The sequence below is a fragment of the Tympanuchus pallidicinctus genome, unplaced genomic scaffold (assembly GCF_026119805.1).
Source record: "Tympanuchus pallidicinctus isolate F22 unplaced genomic scaffold, pur_lepc_1.0 scaffold10, whole genome shotgun sequence".
NCBI classification, from domain to species: domain Eukaryota; kingdom Metazoa; phylum Chordata; class Aves; order Galliformes; family Phasianidae; genus Tympanuchus; species Tympanuchus pallidicinctus.
This window is the reverse complement of record NW_026294619.1, coordinates 19,192,376-19,210,198: the sequence shown is the minus strand read 5'-3', so window position 1 is coordinate 19,210,198 and position 17,823 is coordinate 19,192,376. Positions and strand designations below refer to the sequence as shown.

Here is a 17,823-nt window from a genome sequence, read left to right as displayed (position 1 = left end):
GATATTCAGCTGTGCTTTGGAGTGAAAAGATCCTTACACTTAGCTTCTGCTTAGCCTCTCTGTGAGTAGCCTTGCACCTATTTCAGAGATGAATGGCTAAGCCAAAATACAGCCACATCAAAATGCAGTATTCCTAAGGAGCCAATCTAGTCTTCTAATAGCAGTGCAGCTGGGAAGTAAGTTCTGAAATACGTGTCCTCGCTGGCTTACTTCATTTAGTTTTGATTCTACCAATCAAATGAAAACAACATGTCTATTTCTTATGAAGATGTCCTAGAGCAGTTTCCTTGGGGCACCTGAATATCACCTTTTTTTTTTCTTTTTTTCTTTTTTTTCCATTACTCTGGATGAGTTCAGGCTCTTGTAATTTCAATATGTTTATTCAGGATGTACTGTTAACACCACATAAACCTTGTTTTATGTCTACCAGAACAAACAGGCCTGTGGAGCTGAACGTATGGTATGCTAAACAGCCTTTGGAGTGATGAGAATGGTGAATGGGTGTAAATATTCTAAGAGGAATCTCACTCGAGTGAACATTCACAACATTTGCTTAGTGATTCATAATGAGCTGCTCAAAAATGCCTCATACCATCAGTGAACTCTTTGCAGGCAGCCCCATGATTGTGCAGAGTCTTCTTGATCTTTGAATGCACAAAGGGTGCATGTGATGTTGACAATTTATCACAAAACAGCCTCTGGATAAAGAAATGAAAGTTTTTACTTCAGAGATTTAAAAATGAGGGGAAAAAAATAGCAACCTGCCTGCACAGGACTTAGCAGTCCTATCTAATGCTCCTCAGTGAAACTCGCATTGTGGGCACTAAGGATGGGTGCTGGAGTTCAATAAGTCCAGGTGCTGGGTCCTGTGCTTTGCCCATAACAACCCCAGGCAACACTACAGGCTTGGGGTAGAGTGACTCGATGACTGTGCAGAAGAAAAGGACCTGGGTTGGTTGGTGCTCAGGTAAGCATGAGCCAGCAGTGTGCCCAGGTGGCCAAGAAGGCCTATGGCATCCTGGGTTGTATCAGAAATAGTGCTGCCAGCAGAAGCAGGGAAGTGATCATACCTCTGTGCTCAGCACTGGTGAGGCTGCACCTCGAGTACTGTGTTCAGTTATGGTCTCCTCACTACAAGAAAGCCATTTGAGACCAGGGAGCATGTCCAGAGAAGGGCAGTGAAACTGGTGAGGGGTCCGGAGCACAGGCCTTATGAGGAGCACCTGAGGGAACTGGGATTGAGAGAGGCTGGCTGAGAGATTCTGGAAAAGAAGGGGCTCAGGGGAGACGTTATTGCTATCTACAGGTACTGAAAGGAGGTTGTGGTGAGGTGAGGGATCAGCTTCTTCTCCCATTAAACTAGAAGGAATAGTCTCAAGTTGTGCCAGGGAAGGTTCAGGTTGGATATTAGGAAAAATGTCTTCTCTAAAAGAGTGGCCAGGACCTGGAATGGGCTGAACAAGGTGATGGTTACGTTATTGTCCCTGGAAGTGTTCAAGAAACACTTGTCGAGTGGTACTAAAGAACATGGTTTAATGGGTGAAATATTGGTGGTAGGTGGATGGTTGAACTGGACAATCTGGGAGGTCTTTTCCAAGCTTGGTGATTCTATGACTCAGACAGTAGATCATATGCAGGCCTCTGTGTTGTGGAAGCCTGTATCAGCAGAAACACCTTGTGTGGTGGTAATACAAATAGACATTTACAAATAAAAGTGAAGCAAATGGTTCTTGATTGACCTTAAACATTATCAAGAAACATGGGATTTTTGAAACTGAAGAATATTATGAAAATATTTTTCTGTATAGTGCTGCTCAGCACGTTAGAGACGTGTAACGCACCTGTGGGAATGACTGTAGGGACTTAATGTGCGCCTTGAGCAATGGCTAAGACATGCAGGTGATAATCGTCAATAGGATTTTATTTTCTTTTGATTAGCAGAGTATCTGAGAGGGAGCATGGCACAGACTCAGGGCATAAAAATCCTTTCTGCTGGTAGATATCAACGCAGCTAGTGAAGGAGCATATGCTGATCTGAGCTCACACAGCTTACTTTTGCTTTTTAAGGGCTGCTTCTCTTAACAAATAAAGAGATTTTTCATTTTTTCCAGATTACTTTTCTGATTAACCTACTCAGAATGTAACTGAATACAAAACAAGCATTATTAGTTTGCTGCTGTACCCTTTAGATAAGTGTGATGCCTGCCACTTTTACCACAAACTCAGCATGTGCTTTTGGTGCGTCTCTTCCTTTGGAGACATGGAGAAATAGCCATCCTACTCTCTAAGCTAGATGGGGCTCTATCCCCCCAGCCTTTACTGAAGCTGGTGTTATTTTTTAAGTTAGACCTTTGGATGCTAAGAAACTGAAAATTTCTGTTCAGACCTCAAGGTAATTTAGAACTTATCGTAGAATCATAGAATTACTTGAGTTGGAAGGGACCTTTAAAGGCTCTTTAGTCCAACTCCTATTCAATGAACAGGGACGCCTACAGCTAAATCGGGTTGCTCAGAGCCCTCTCCAGCCTGACCTTGGATGTTTCCGAGGATGGGGCATCTACCACATCTCTGAGCATCCTGTTCCAGTGTCTTACCAACCTTATTGTAAAAGACTTATTATTTATGCTTAATCTAAATCTCCTCTCTTTTAAACCATTTCCCCTTGTCCTGTCACAACAGCCCCTCCTTTAGATTGTGAGAGGTCGTTATCAGATCACCTCAGAACCTTCTCAAGACTGAACAGCCCCGGCTCTCTCAGCTTGACCTCATAAAGGTGTTCTGTCCCTTGGAGCATTTTTGTGACCCCTCGTCTGGATGCATTCCAACAGGTCTATGTCTCTCCTGTACTGAGAACTCCACATCCAGATACAGTACTCCATGTGAGGTTTCACCAGCACAGAGCAGAGGGGCAGGATCGCCTCCCTTGATCTGCTGGCCATGCCTCTTTTGAGGAAGCCTAGGATACAGGTGGCTTTCCAGGCTGTGAGGGCACATTGCTGGCTCATGTCCGGCTTCCCATCCACCAGTACCCCCAAGACCTTTTCAGCAGGGCAGTGCTCCATCTTTACATTGCCAAGCTTGAACTGATTGCATGGGTTGCCACAACCCAAGTGCAAGAACTCATGCTTGGATTTGTTGAATCTCATGAGATTCACCTGGGCATGAGCCTGTCTTAGTCTCTCTGGGTCGAATCCTGTCCCTCGGCCATGTCAGCCACACCACAGAGCTTGGTATCATCCACAAGCTGGGATGTACCAAGCTGAGAGTACACTCGATCCCACTGTTCGTATCATTGATGTTAAAGAGATTGAGATGTTAAAGAGATGTTAAAGAGCACTGGTGCCAGTACCAACCCCTGTGGGACACCACTTGTCACTGATCTCTGTCTGGACCTTGAGCCATTTCTGAGTATGATCTCAACCAGCTCCTCATCCATCAAACAGATTACCCATCAAATCCACGTCTTTCCAATTTGGGAGAGAAGGATGTTGTTGGGTTATATGTCAAAGGCCTTAACTAAAGTCCAGACAGATGACATCAGTGGTTCTTCACTTGTACAGTGACATAGTTATGCCATCATAGAAAGCCACTATGTTGGTCAGGTAGGACCTGCTCTTGGTGAAGCTATGTTGGTTATTCCATATCACCTCCCTCTCTTTCATTTGTTGTGTTATAGCTTCCAGGAGGATCTGATCCATGCACTTTGCTGGAACGTGGGTGACGCTGACAGGTAAGTAGTTCTGTGGGTCATCTTTTCTACTTTCTTAAAAATGATTGTGTTATTGCCTTTTTTGGGGGGATCTCACCTGGTCACCATAACTTTTCAAATATCATCAAGATTGGCTTGACGACTATGTCACCCAGTTCCTTTAGGACTCTGGGATGCATCTCATCAAGATCTGTACACTTATGGATGTTCAGGTTCCTCAGGTGGCCATGAACCTGATCTTCACTTATAGTGCACTGCACCCCCAGTTCCTACCTTCTTAACCATCCACTCGAGGACTGTGCGTAGAACAGTTGCTATTGAAGACTGAGGCAGAGAAGTTGTTGATATGTCAGCCTTCTCTTTGTTGTTACTGACTTGTCTGTGTTGCTCACTGGGGGGGTACGGCCTTCTTTTCTGGTTGTCTGGTTTCTGGACTTTCCTTTTCTGTTTGATGTGCCTATAGAAGCCTTTCTTCTTTGCATCTCTTGTCAAGTCCAGTTCCAGCTGGGCCTTGATCTTCCTGACCCCATCCCTATACAGTTTAGCAACATCACTATACTTCTCCCAGGTTACCTGTCCCTGGTTCCACTGCTTGTGTGTTTTCTTTCTGCTCTCTAGTTTGACCAGCAAGCTGCAATTTAGCCATACCAGACTCTTGCCTTCCTTTCATGGCATCCTTCACCTGAGGATGAGAGCTCTTTTGGCCTAAGGAAAGAGTCCTTAAAGATCTGCCAGCCCTGCTCCTTCCCTTGTCCTTGAGGACAGATTTCCAGGAGAAACTGCAAAACAGCTGTGGGTCACCACTGGGACACTGACACCTCCATTCTGTTGCCATCACTTCTTTGTCTACACGTTCGTAATGCCAGCAAAATACCATTGTTTTACAAGCTCTGCCAGACTGGAACCCACATCTAAGTCTCACTGCCAGTACCAAGGGGGACAATAAGAGGTGAAGCTATTTTGGAGCTGCTTGTTCTGGTGCTTGTTCTGTAACTGGGGAGAAGCTTTCCCAAGAGTTCCTGAAGGAGGGAAGTTCCGCCAATACTTTGGCCATTAGAATATTGCAACTTTTTTTTCCCCAAAAATGTTTAATTCATATTTGGCTTTGAAGAAAAAAATAATGCTTTTTTAAGAAATCTGTGTAAGTTTCACATGCCTTACAGTTAGCTCTGCATGTGATTTGCCTTTGGTCACACGGGAAGTCTGTGTTGTTTCACTTGCTGTGCACTACAGCAGTGCTTGAATGTGTCTACAGAATTGTCCTGTATGTGTGTGCTGTGGCAAAGCAGCAACTGCTTGTCTCCTGGGCCACTGTTAATGCAAGGAGAGGGGGAAGAAGGAGAGGAAAGAGGTTAGCAAGCTATAACGATGTTATTCTCAAGGGCCTTTTATGTTCAAATCCCACACCCCATCGGTGTGGTTGCAGGGTGGAAATCTTAATCAGCATCTGAAGCAAGAATCCAGGAAACAAAAGCCTCTATTAAAGTATCTATTCGTGCCATAGGAATAAACTATTTGTAGTCCAGTTTCACTGCTTACATATTAAAATATATGGAAGCTTTTTACTTACTTCCTGGTAGAAAACACAAATTTGGTTTTGCCTTCTATTTCGTTGTACAGAAATACAAAAGGCTGTTTGGTTGGTCTGAAAGTAGGCTTGAAACTCTGAAAGAAAATAGTTTAGCTAATCTCTGCATGTAGTAATTCTTTTTCTCATACTACTAAATGTTAACTTTCATGCTATTTTTTCCCTTCCTCTTCCCTACTATTTTCAGTCCTTTTATCTTATTTTTAAACTATCCAGTCACCCAGTCATCACTTATGAATGGCAGAAAAGGCAAGGGGAAAAAGTATAGATATTTTTAGACAAAAACCTGCTTTGAAATATGCACTTGTCTAAGGTACTACAGTATAACTGTGGTGAGTATTGCATCCTGCTTTTTCCTACTGACAGCATCCACCCAAGGCATTGTGTAATTCCTGTGCACTAAGAAAGGTGATGACCTGTAACAACATCTACTCCCAGTATCTTTCCTTTAGAGCGCTGCTTACTGTGGCAGAAAGAAGCAAAGTGCAAGTGACAACACTTTTTATTTTTTTCCACCAAAAATGTTGGGATTTAAGAGTTTAAAAGTGACACAGAATAAAAGGTACAAGCACACGGATGGAATAAGAGTAGGGCTATGAAGAAGGAGAAAGAGGGAGTCACTTCTTGTTTTTCTTTGAAACGTGTCCTCAGCACAGACGGGCTGGCTGCCTATGGCCTGCTCCTGTGCTGTGCCACCACCTGCTTCCCAGAGGACACAGCAGCGGTGCAGGCAGTGGTGGCTCCCCGTGGGCCAGGTGCTGCCGTGTGTACGAGAGGTGACACAGAGAGCTGCAGGCTGCTGGCGGCCACTCGCTGCTCACAAAGCCTTGGCAGATGCTAAGGGATCAAGAAAGCACTGAAATCCTCTCCTGAAAAATGTGAACAGCCCAAGAGCCATCCCAGATTTCTTCACGGCACAGGTTTGCAGTTATTAATTTAAAAGCAAAGGGAATAATGGTGTAGAAGCGGACAGCAGCTATTGTGCTGAATCTTTCAAGCTTTCATCAAAGGTCTAAGGATAAATCCCAGTTACATAAATAGATGACTTTTTATACCCAGTGACTTCCGTGGATTTGGTTTTTTTTCATTATTGTTCTCCCACATCTGCTTAGCACTTGAAAACTTCATTCACTTTGGTAAGAAAGGCATTATTGCCATCTCCTTGTCATCTTTGTTCTTCTTACGTAAACACTGATGCTGTGCTTATGCTAGAAAAAGACGGCTCATCGTCCCGTTTGATTTCAAACTATGTCTGTAATGTGCCACAGCTCTGCATGCAAAATGTCTCCTGAACAAGACCAGGAACCTCCTGCTTGGAACAGAAGCCTCCTCTGACCCGGCTGCATGCTGCTCATTGCCATTGGAATGATGTGGGATACCAAGCACTGTATGCATTTCTGCCTAGTTCAGTTCTAGTATCTCTCAGTTTGGACCAAGGGGATACGGAGATTTTTGGCAGTACAAACACAGCATAGCATGCAGAAGTAGCAGCTGGCTTCCAGACATCCACTATGTTCATGTTACCCTGCATAAAAGGCAAAGCTGTGCCAGGTGCCACTCTCTGAGCATGTACCCAGTTAGCCCAAAGCAAACATGATTGCTCTGGAGCTGTTTGTTTTGATGTGGGATGTGACTACCTGCAGTGTGGACCATTCTTTGCAGGAAACCAGAGGATTCTGTGTACCTCTTCTTGGTGCACTGTTAGGTTTTTCTGGACTGGGAGCCATGAGGAAAAGAATTGGATAAACAAGAATGGCACATGTGGGGATAAACCCAGTCTCTGGAGCGAGCACCCCAGTCAGAAGGTAGTGAAGAAAAAAGCCTCAACTTCTGTCAAGAAAGCTGTCAGAACCAGGAGACGATTAGAGCAGTATCTTGGTCAAAGAAGGAGCATTTGTAAAGATGTTCTGTGTCTGTTTTAGATGTCGTGCAAATTCCTGTTGTGGTAGGTCTCTTCTGGGATCTGGCAGGGTGTAAATGAGGCACCAAGAAGGGGCCACAATAGATGAGTTCCTCTGGCTACTGCTACTTGGTATGGTGGAAAGTCCACAGTGCCAGCTGAGTAGATGGTAGCATCCTGAGCCTTGAGGGAATGATGCCAGGGTTGGGCTTGCTGAAAAAGTCCAGGGTAAAATGGAGCTGCAGGATAAATGATGTGGTACCAGGATGCCTTGCCATAGCTTCTGAGCAAGGATGTTACAGAGTCAAAAAGATACAGCTCCTGTAAAAACCCAAATCCCTATTTACTATTTTTCAGTAGCAGAAATGACAGCTGCTACATCACTCTTTTCTCAAGGTCAACAGCCATCACTGCAATCTTTCTGCCGTAAGCAGGGGTTGCTGGGTAGCTGGGTAGTTCTTGCTACAGTATTGGGAAATAAAGAGAAGGAGTAATGTAAATCAGGCTGAGTTTGAACCCTGGCACGACTGGCAGCATTACCTGCCACTATCTTCACAAGGAGAGGAAGGACAGTCACCAAACTGATTCACAACTCACAGGTTTGTGTTGTGGTTGACTGTAGGTCTTCATAAGATTTCAGGTGGACATCTGGTCGTCGAGAGTTCTCTGCTAAGCAGGCCTAAAAAGATTTTTCCTTGTTTTAAGGAGAGTTTAGTGCTAGTGGAATATCTATACGTGGACCTAAGATAAACAAGAGGATATCAATTGCCCTATATCAAGTTTTGTTGTGTTAGAATGCACAGCTTGTGATTTGGTCCTATTGCACAGAATACCTAAATGTGAAGATTCTTTCTGGTTGGGAAAATCCCTAGACATGATGGAAATGCTGTGCTCTGGTAACCTGTCAGAAATGTCTTTGCAAGTGAAGGATCACAGAGCACAGGGCAAACTCCACAGCTCCTGTCTCTTTTGCTTCCTGTCTCTGCAGCACTTATTTAAACTGCACTCTGCAACCCTTCCCTTGTTTTGGTCATCTCACCCGGGAACCTGGAGTAAAAGCAGGTTAAAATGTGCAGGCAAGAAAAATATTTCGGAAATACAAGTCAATTACAAGGCACTAAATGAGCAAATTTAAAAGCTAGTGAGGATAAAGAAAATGTTCAGTAACTGAGAGAGTAACTGAGGCGGAAGCAGGGTAGCAGCAGTGATTTTTACCTGAAACCCAAGGAAGCTGACCCTAGGCATGCGGCTGCATTGCAGATATAACCCCTAATAGGCTTGGACAAGCAAATAAGACCTTGCAGCAGTGAAAGAGCCCTATTGTGATTTTATCAGCTTGTGGGAGCTTTATGTCTGTTTTTTCTCAGCTGGGCTACACCTTACTGTGTTTTCCCCAGCATAAAGCTCTTTCACTTAGGCTTAGTTCCAGTGCTCAAGATTTCAGTGTATTTTTAGCACACTGTTTGTTTATTATCTGCCATACATTTCTTATATCTACAGAAGGGCATGTTAAACATGGGGCCTTCTGTCTAGAATAGGTTTTGTTAAATGACACAGTCAGTGCTTTTGTGCTTTCTGATAACGTAGGGTGGGGAAACTTTCCTAGGAAGAATAAAAAAGAAGAAAATCTCTAAATTTGGCTAAATGTGTCTCCAGTTAATCCGAAATGCTTGCATTTATTTGCTAAATAAGAAATTTCAGTACACAGAATTACTTCAATGTTTCTTTCTGTGGAGAGCAATGTGAGTGAGCATGTGTCCATACAGCACATGCAGAAGACTGGTACAATGACTCATGTAGACAAAGGGAAAAAGGAGGAAGCTGACAGTGCAAGGGCTGATATTTAAAACAGCAGGGGTATACAATGAGCATTCTTGTAGAGTGGCCATTATTTGTTAAATACAGAGTGATTGGAGCTATGCAAGATAGAAGACATGCTTCAAGGAATTCGCAGCCTATTACAAACTCAGGAGCAACATTGGAAGCGTATAAAGTACATTAAGTGCTGGTACAAGTTAGCAGTAGCAAAGGAATCTGGCTGAGGTAATTGTTGAAAAGTATTGTGAAAGGAATAAGTTCAGAGGAGGAGGGGGGAAGTCATCTGAGGTGAAATTCTTTGGAAGACTGAAGTGGACCTGGCACCAGTTCCTCTGCGTGGGGTGGATTTTATCCCTGACACTGGAGAAAGATGACTTCCCATCTGAAGTGGCTGTCAGGGAGAGGAGGGCAAAGGGGAAGCAGGTTGAACTGGTGAGAAAGGGCGTATGGCAGGATCTGTGGGTGATTTTTGAAGGCAGCAGAAGAAAAGAGAAGGTGAAAGGGGAAGAGGGGAAAATACGCATGTGTGGAACTACAAAATAACTGACCTTGCCTTGGAGCTAGTCAAGAAACACTGTTTATAGGTGATGCTGAGACGATTCTCAGGAGTTCATTCTCAGCTCATTCTCAACTTTCAATATCTTCTGAAATTTGGTAAATTGTAAATAAAGTACAAATAAAGAAGGAGAAAGATTCATTTGAATGGTAAATTTACTACCCAAGTACTGGCATTCCTTATTTCTAGAGGAGGGATGTTGAATGTTAACTTGAAACAAGAACTCTTATCTATAGTCTATGCCATGGAGGTGATTCGAAAAGGGGCCTTTCACTGTGGGGTTCCCTAGTAATCCCTCGAATGAACATCCACTGAACTCAGGCATAAACATGGAGAAAAAACCTGAAGATTGTTGAGAGAGGAGAACAAAACACTTTCTTCAATACATAAATAGTTCTAAAATATGTATTGCGGTGTTTGTGCACGGTGGGATATAAGGTCTATGTTCTTGGAAATGCTTCTTGTGCCCAGGCCAACTCACAGCCAGGGTATTTAGGTATTTGCACAGATAGGCAGGCAGAGCAGTACGCAGAGCTTTACATATTGGCCTTGAGAGTTTAGCAGAGAAGTGAATGTCATCTGGATCTGAAAAATGAGCAGTAGCGAGGTAAAATCAGGAAAGGCTACATGAAGCAAGTCCCTCCAAGTCTGACTCCAAGTCCCTCAGAGCTACCTTTGTTTATAGTCTGCTGCTTTTAGCTAGCAGAGATGCGTCGTCTGGTGTGTGGGTGGTCCCTGCACTGTAACCAAAGGCTAGGTTTTGCTTAGTGCTGACACTGCCATCTTATTGCTGCAAATGGAAAAAAAAAGAAATGAGATAATAAAATAAAAGTAATTCACTTTCTACCAGTGAATTTTGGGGAATTTTCATAATTTCTGGTTGCAAGGAACAAGAAAATGACAAAATGCAGCTGACACAGTTGTTGGCAGGCTTTCAAGCTGACCGTGGTTTTACACAGAGCCTGATGAAGTAGATGACCTTAGCATCTATATAACTTGTGAATGGACCTATACATGCCTTCTTTCCTTCTACAGCACAGTGTGCTCACTGCATCTGCTCACGTACAGTGGAGCCAAGTAGCTACAGGTAGCAGATGAGCCTCGTTGTTCACTACAACAAACAGAGAAAAGGGGGAGGATGGTTTTTCTTCAGGTCTTCAGGCCATATATTTCAGGAAAATTTTTTTTGTTCTTTCTTAACTGACCTAAGAACCCCTTCTGGCCTTTAGATTGCATTTAGATATGATGCTTGGGACTAGATGATCCTAATGGTCTTTTCCAATCTTAATGATTGCGTGATCCTATACAAATTTGGGTAAATTGCATGTTGTTCTTCAGGTATTGTATTAATTCAGTGAAATTAACCATCTTGACAAAAAAACATGCTTTTACCACAGGCTTGTTTCACATTTTCCAGGGACGCTCAGAATCTCTGTGGCCCCAAGTAGAAAAATTTAAGATGTAGAGGGACAGTCTCTAATGAGTGTTCATGTTTTATGAGTAAAAGATGCAGGAATACTTGCTGAAAGGAAATATTTTGAAACAGTTTAGATTTAATTGTATGCCAGATGACTTTTCACCTGCTTAACACGCTAGTTAATGTAAATATATCTTCTATGTTTCTCCTCAGCAAAATCTGTTTAGAACAACCTACACAGATCTGGAAACACAGTGCTGCACTTGGGGAGAAAAATTGCATCTGTGGACTGCTGTCCCTGCCAGATTACAGGAGTTTATTACTCTTAGGGGAAAGCTTAATAGTCTGTTAATTGAGAAGACAGAAGATCTTTTACACTTGGCTGCACACTATTATTAGGAGCATTGCAATAAAGGGAGCAAAGCTTACCCTACATATTCAAGCAAAGTTTTGCAAAATATGTTTAATAGGATAGTGATGCATTATCCATGCTATGGTAACGTGGTTCTCTTCAGAGTACAAAAGGCCTCGTGGTAATAAAAGCATTGATTACAGTCAGGGTTCTGTTGTGTGAGGACTGATGCTATGAGAAGAGCTGTGGTGGTTCTCATGGTTCAGACTTTATCGACAGGTTGCAGAGTTGTAACTCTCTTACACCACGGTGGTGTAAAGTTAGGCCTAACTTGCAGAAAATTACCAATTTATCCAAAATCTTGCTGCTCTTTAAACTTTGAATCCAGACTGCGAGTTTGGAGTGAAAGCTGAGTTCCTTAAAGACACAAAATAATTTGTTCCAGGGTTTTGTCGCTTTGTGTGCAGGCAAAACTGTTGTGGCTGTTCAGTGTGATCTAATGTTACCATGATTCACGCGTAGTGGCACTGGTACCATGACAACTCCAAATTCAGCCATGCTTGTGAATCTCAATCTCTTTTATAATTCTCTCTTTTTTTTTTTTTTTTTAATGTACGTTGTTATTCTGAATTCCTTCTGCGGATTTTAATGCCAGCTGTTACTGCCTCAAATGGAGGAAAGCATGCTGAGCATTAAGCCTTCTCTGTCTTATTTTTTATACTGAACTAAAGCATGGTGCTGTAAGCAAGAAATGATTTGATACACTCGATTGTCATTGAATCTTATCAACAAAAACTAAAGAAGTAGGCATAAGGCCATACAGCCACTATGAAGGCTATGAAATTTGGGTCTCAGACATGCTCATAAGTAGTTTCTTAGCGCTTGTGTGTAGCTGGGCTTGGGCAGATTTTAGAGCACAACTGAGGTCTGTGTTGTTCCAGAGATATGCAGTAGTCCCTTGTGAAAGGAGGGTTTTGAACCTGTGTATTTAAATTCAGTACATTTAATCATATATAATTTGCATCGTTATACATCATCGTGCATTACACTGTATACATCAGTTCACTTGTGGCTCGGTCCACTCAGCCCTCTTCTCCATGCAACCCTTCTGAGAAAGTATGTGTTTGTGGGGGCACGGAGTGAGCGTTCACAACCTGTGCATTTTTCAAATCCTGAGGTCTCTGAAGAAGCTTTTTTTTATGCTCCTAATTAAAAATAAAAAATAAAAATGGGGCTTCCGTGCAGGAATGATTTGCATTTGGTGTAACACTACAGCCGTGCTGCCTTTTGCAGCTGAGACACTGGAGACAATGAGGAGTTTTATTAGGAGAGGAATTTCAATTGAGGATAACATTAACTTCTGCTTACTATAGAACCATAGAGCCATAGAATGGCCTGGTTGGGAATGGATCTTAGAGATTATTGAGCTCCCAACCCCTGCCATGAGCAGCCAACCCCTAGATCAGGCTGCTCGAGACCCCATTCAACTGGCCTTGAACATCTCCAGGGATGGGGCATCCACCGCTTCCCTGGGCAGCCTGTACCGGTGCTTTACCCCTCTCTGAGTACTTCTTCAAGTGTAGATGGAAGCACAGGAGCTGGCACTGTTGAGGTAGAGTGTTGGTCTTGTCAAGTTGCCACGAACATGGCTGAGTCATTGCTGTCACTAAATTTCCAGTATTCTCTTCTGTGAAATGGTTCATTTGAGCATACATACAAGCAAAGCCATTGTGACAAGTTGTTTTGGGTATAGACAACATTATCTAGCAGCCAGACTCCAACAGCTGCATCCTGAAGTATCACACAGCCAGATCTCAGCCTGCTGCATCCGCCTGATGACTGCAGGAGCTCCATAGGGAGTGGTGGGACAGGCCTGGTCTGGGCAGCTGCAGGGCTGTGGCAAATAATGGCTGTCAGGTGGACCTTTGCAGCATCTTTCCTGCTGCAAGGCACCAGCAGTGCATTTGGCGGTGGTGTCAGAGTGCACTGGGAGATAGGTGAAATGTTCTTGTAGGACATGCACATTCCACTGACATCATTTTTAAGTTCTAAGGCAGGAGAAGAAACCATGTGAGCCAAGATGAAGAATAGGGACTTTTAAAACCTGCCTTTTGAATGTTTTTTTTAAAAATGTGCAGCATATCTGTTGTGTTCTGTGATTAGTAACAAGTAGTCTTGTGCTTCCTGATCCAAGTTCTGTCAACTCTGACAAGAGCGTGTGGAATTTATTTTGGACTCACTTGGATTATGTCAAGCCATTTCACACACTCATGCCCTGGCACCGAATGTACCAGTACACAGCTCCAGCTGGGTCATGCTGCTGCTCTGACCAGGTCAGACACGGTGCAGCCTTAAAAAACAAACAGGTGTCCACTGTGAGAATGTGCTGCAGTCAACAATGTGCCCTCCTCTCCTGGGAGCAAGAAGGTCACTGTGTGGCACTGCAGGAGAAGGCTTTGGAGGCCAGATCTTCCAGGGGCAATTTGGGGTTGCTCAAAAAGGTGTGAATGGGGCTTCAGAAGAGTGGTCCTGCTGAGTGTAACTCTTTTTCACAAATGTCTTGACTAAGTCTCACAGCCAGCTGAATCAGCACTGTGTCTTGAGATGCTGATAGGAAGAAAAATCAGATAACACAACTAGTATGGCTTCTCTACCATGCCCAACTCTATGAACTACTGAAGAGCTGAGATGATAGCCGAAGGAAGCGTGACAGCTGCTAGAGCTGCCATGGGGAAATCTGGAATGGGACACTCACAAAATATGGGAGACAGTGAACCAGCTGATACTTCACAACCAATGTTTTATAGCCCGTCTTTCTTCAAGAGGGGGAGTCGGTGCTGGCTGTAGGGAAATGGCAATACAGTCACTATTGTCATTGGTCATGGAGGAAGCCCAACAACACCGAACACCGAACAGAAATGTGCCCTACAAAGGAAGCGTGTTGGTGTCTGAAACTGCTGTTCTTTTTCATGCTGGTGAAACTTAAGTCTACACAGCTATGTCTGCAGAGAAGCATGAAAATTCCTTGCAAGAAAATCTTGTGATAACAGTTGGCATGCTTTGCAGGCCAGAGATGCTGACAGACAGCTCTCAGAAAGTGAACAGGAGCACTAAACGAGAATATTAACATCTACCCACCAGGAATGGAGTACTGGGGCTGCACTCTGCAACTGAAATGAACTGACAAAGCCTGCGAATGTGAAGTAGTCAAAGGTTTGCATCTCTCTAGGCAACTTGACAGCCCTATTGTGTAATACTCTCGGTGGCTGCTCTTTCCCCATGTGCTTGATCCATTGCTGCAAATTGAATGAATGCCTAGAGAGGCTGTCAGCTGGTGGGATTTTAAAGGAAAAAAAAACCAACAACAAAACAACAACAACAAAACTTTGCTGTTATTCTTATTTTGCATATACTTATTTTAATATATTTAGATGCAGAAGTACTTAACTGCATAAAGCCACAGATGTCTGAAAGCCTCTCAGGGATGACAGCATGCATGGATGACATTGTAGCCTGGAACACTGCTTTTTGTCTGCATTAGGAATGACTACAATTAGTAACGGAAATTGAAGACGGGAAACCACCTACGTCGATAAGAGATTTACTACAGATGGAGCCGTGCACAATAATTCTGAAAACCAAGCAATATTTAACATTCAGATAAAATGAAGATAAGTCTGAAATTCAGCCACTCAAAGGCAGTTTAAAGTAGGTCAGTGAGTTTAAACCCAGCACTGCAGTTTCAATAACTCACAGAAAGTGTCTGCATATTTTTCAAAACCCAGGCGCTGCCTAAAGCCATTGCTTTGCAGCAAACCCAGAAGTTGACTGAACATCCAAAAGCCTGATCCAAGACTTTCCAATGCTGCAATAACATAGAAAATGAGACTACATCATTATCCTTTTTTAAGAAGTGTCCAGTCAGGGAAAAAAGTAAAAGGGTTAAGCTTCAGCTGACACAGAACTTGCTTCTAACATGAGCTTATTAGGAGCAAGAATATGCCTCTGTGAGAGCAAGACAAGCATTAAGCTTGGCTGTGGCCTTTCAGTGACAGCATTACGCTCCTCTTTGGGCTTTGTGCAGTTTCAAGATGCTTTCTTCTGGGACAGTCTTGTCCATCTCTTCCTTGATCAAAGGCAGAGCCCATATGCCAGGGCTACCAAAAGCCTATCTGCATGTGACAAGGTCAGTACTTTGTTGCAGATGGTGGAGGAGAAAAGGTAGCAAGTATTCAGTTTCCAGTGGATGGTGTAGGCAGTCTGACATAGATAATGGCTACCTGAGAGCAGGCTAGGGCAGAGCTATCAGATGCAACTGTACTGGTCACCATTAGAAAAAACATGTTGCAGGGTCCCTGTTGGCTCATGTGGACTCAATTCTTTTAATAAAAATGGTTAGTGTTAATTTTGCTGGAGAACAGTTGCACTGGCCAGTTGCTGGGGCTGGCATGTGGCTTCTCCCTTCTTGCATTTCAGAAAAGTTGGTATTTCTTCACTCCTGAAGACATAGAAACTTCTGTTTTTGGCATGATGTTTCTCTGTGGGTCTTCAGACCAAAACAAGAGAATTGGTCAAAAAGAAAAAAGAAAAAAAAAAAAACAGAAAAAAACCCAGTCGCAAATAAAGTGAAAACTTTGTTGCTGGCTAGAATCCTTAATCTCTCCTGATAGCACAGGAAGGCTTGTAGACTTCCACAGCAAAGGAATCAGGTTGGTATTTAAATTTATTTGAGAAGAAATCAACCTAAAAATATAAGTGAAGACTGATGCTGTTTTTTAGGTTAGGTCTGCCTTATTTAGTGAGCCTCGTTACATGTTCAATGACATAAAACCAGGTGGCAGTTGACACACTAAACCAGTCTAAACGGGTCACAGTCTGCTCCAATGTCAATCATTCGCCTGAGGTCAGGAAGTAAAAGTAGGCCATGACTTCATTTCTAAAAACATCAGATTCATTTTTGTTCCTTGTTAGTTTTGTTCCACTCTCCTGTTAAAATACAGTGGTCACGTGCATCCTGTGTGAGCAGCTGAACTCGAGAACGTGTCTGCAGGAGGAAGCCGTGCACTGGATTGCTGCTGCTCCCGGTGCAGTGCCCACCCTTCCTTCTTCTGGCTGCAGCAGGGTGGTTGTTTATTATCCCTCCTGCTTCCAGCAAAAAGCTTTTCAGATTTCACAGAACAACTCTCTCAAGCAGCTCTCTTTATGTATGCCAACAGTATACAGAGTTGTGAAACATGCTTACGGGGATAAAAGTCTTAGCTAATACAACGGTACGATGCTCTTTTCTTTGATGCGGTTCTGCCAATATGCATTACCTGATAGACACCTGTGGTGCCTCTTTTTCAGCAGGGTAATTACAGTAATACATATCTTAGCTGAAGTAGTTTTCTGGAAGCATAACATATAAAGCAGCCATCCAGAAACAGAGAGAAAACAAGAGAACCATTGTAAAACTGCATTTTCCAGCAAACAAAAGCATAGATTATGTCCACTGGACAGCGCTTAATTGTACAATCCTACCAGGTTCATTCCTTGGTTTCCTATCTGCAAGTAATTACTCCTTAGGGAAAAAAATATATATATTTCTTGAAATATCAAAATATCAAAATAGAGATATTTCCTTTTTTTCCACATCCATTTCAGCTGTAAGGCCAGAAGTTAAAGAGCAGGGTTCTCCTTTTCAATCCCATGCTATAATAGAGTGAAAGCACTGATGCGGCAAAAGAGAATTGGCCCGAGATTTTTGCACAGGGGACATACCCCAACCTGGGTTTCCTTTAGTATGCAGCACCATTTTTTCTGTGTGACACTTCATCGTGTCAGTGATGCTTTCACCAGGTATTTGGGAGGCTTCTGCAATAAAAACATGGATGACTGCTGAATCAAGTGAAAATTCAACACAATCCTTTTAGATAAGATGATGAAGAACCCCTGACACAAGACTTTCAGTGATAATTTTCTATTGCATATTAAATAAAATTACTTAGAATAATACTCCAATTTTTAATTCCAGGAAGCTGCATGGATCATCAACATTCCTAAAGGATCTGAGGTAAATTCAATTATTGAGAAATGTTTCACCTGGTAGAGAAAAGTTGAGTGCCAGACATTACATTATTGAATGTCCGTTTATTGATTTCTGAGGAGTTATCCTATTATAGTTCTTTTATCCTGCTAAAGACTGCCTCACACGTTTTTGAAAAACTCTTCAGGTCTGAGCAGCCATACTGAAGGAGCAACTCATGTGGTCTAAATTGGCATGAGAAAAACAAAAAACAAAAACACCAAACCTCTTTAAAATTTGTCGCCAGTTGGGAAATAAGGTTTAAATTTGACAAGGGTCAAAACTGGTTTAAGTATCTTAAATATTCTTCTCAATGGAAAGAAGTGAACAAGCAGAAAACTTCTGTGAGGCAGTTCAAATCTAGGGAAAACAAAGAAACAAACAAACGAACAACTGCCATGAGAATGTTAAGGGAGAAA

At 42.8% G+C, this 17,823-nt stretch overlaps 1 protein-coding gene across 1 annotated transcript in view; it reads left to right on the top strand.

The window, feature by feature from the left end:
• The window catches only part of NRIP1 (nuclear receptor interacting protein 1), a 91,344-nt gene that overhangs the window by 70,823 nt on the left and 2,698 nt on the right, over window positions 1–17,823 (top strand). The window contains exon 4 of the transcript XR_008202425.1: window positions 17,354–17,392. The gene's annotated coding sequence lies outside the window, so the exon portion shown is untranslated. The remainder of the gene's footprint in view (window positions 1–17,353; window positions 17,393–17,823) is intronic.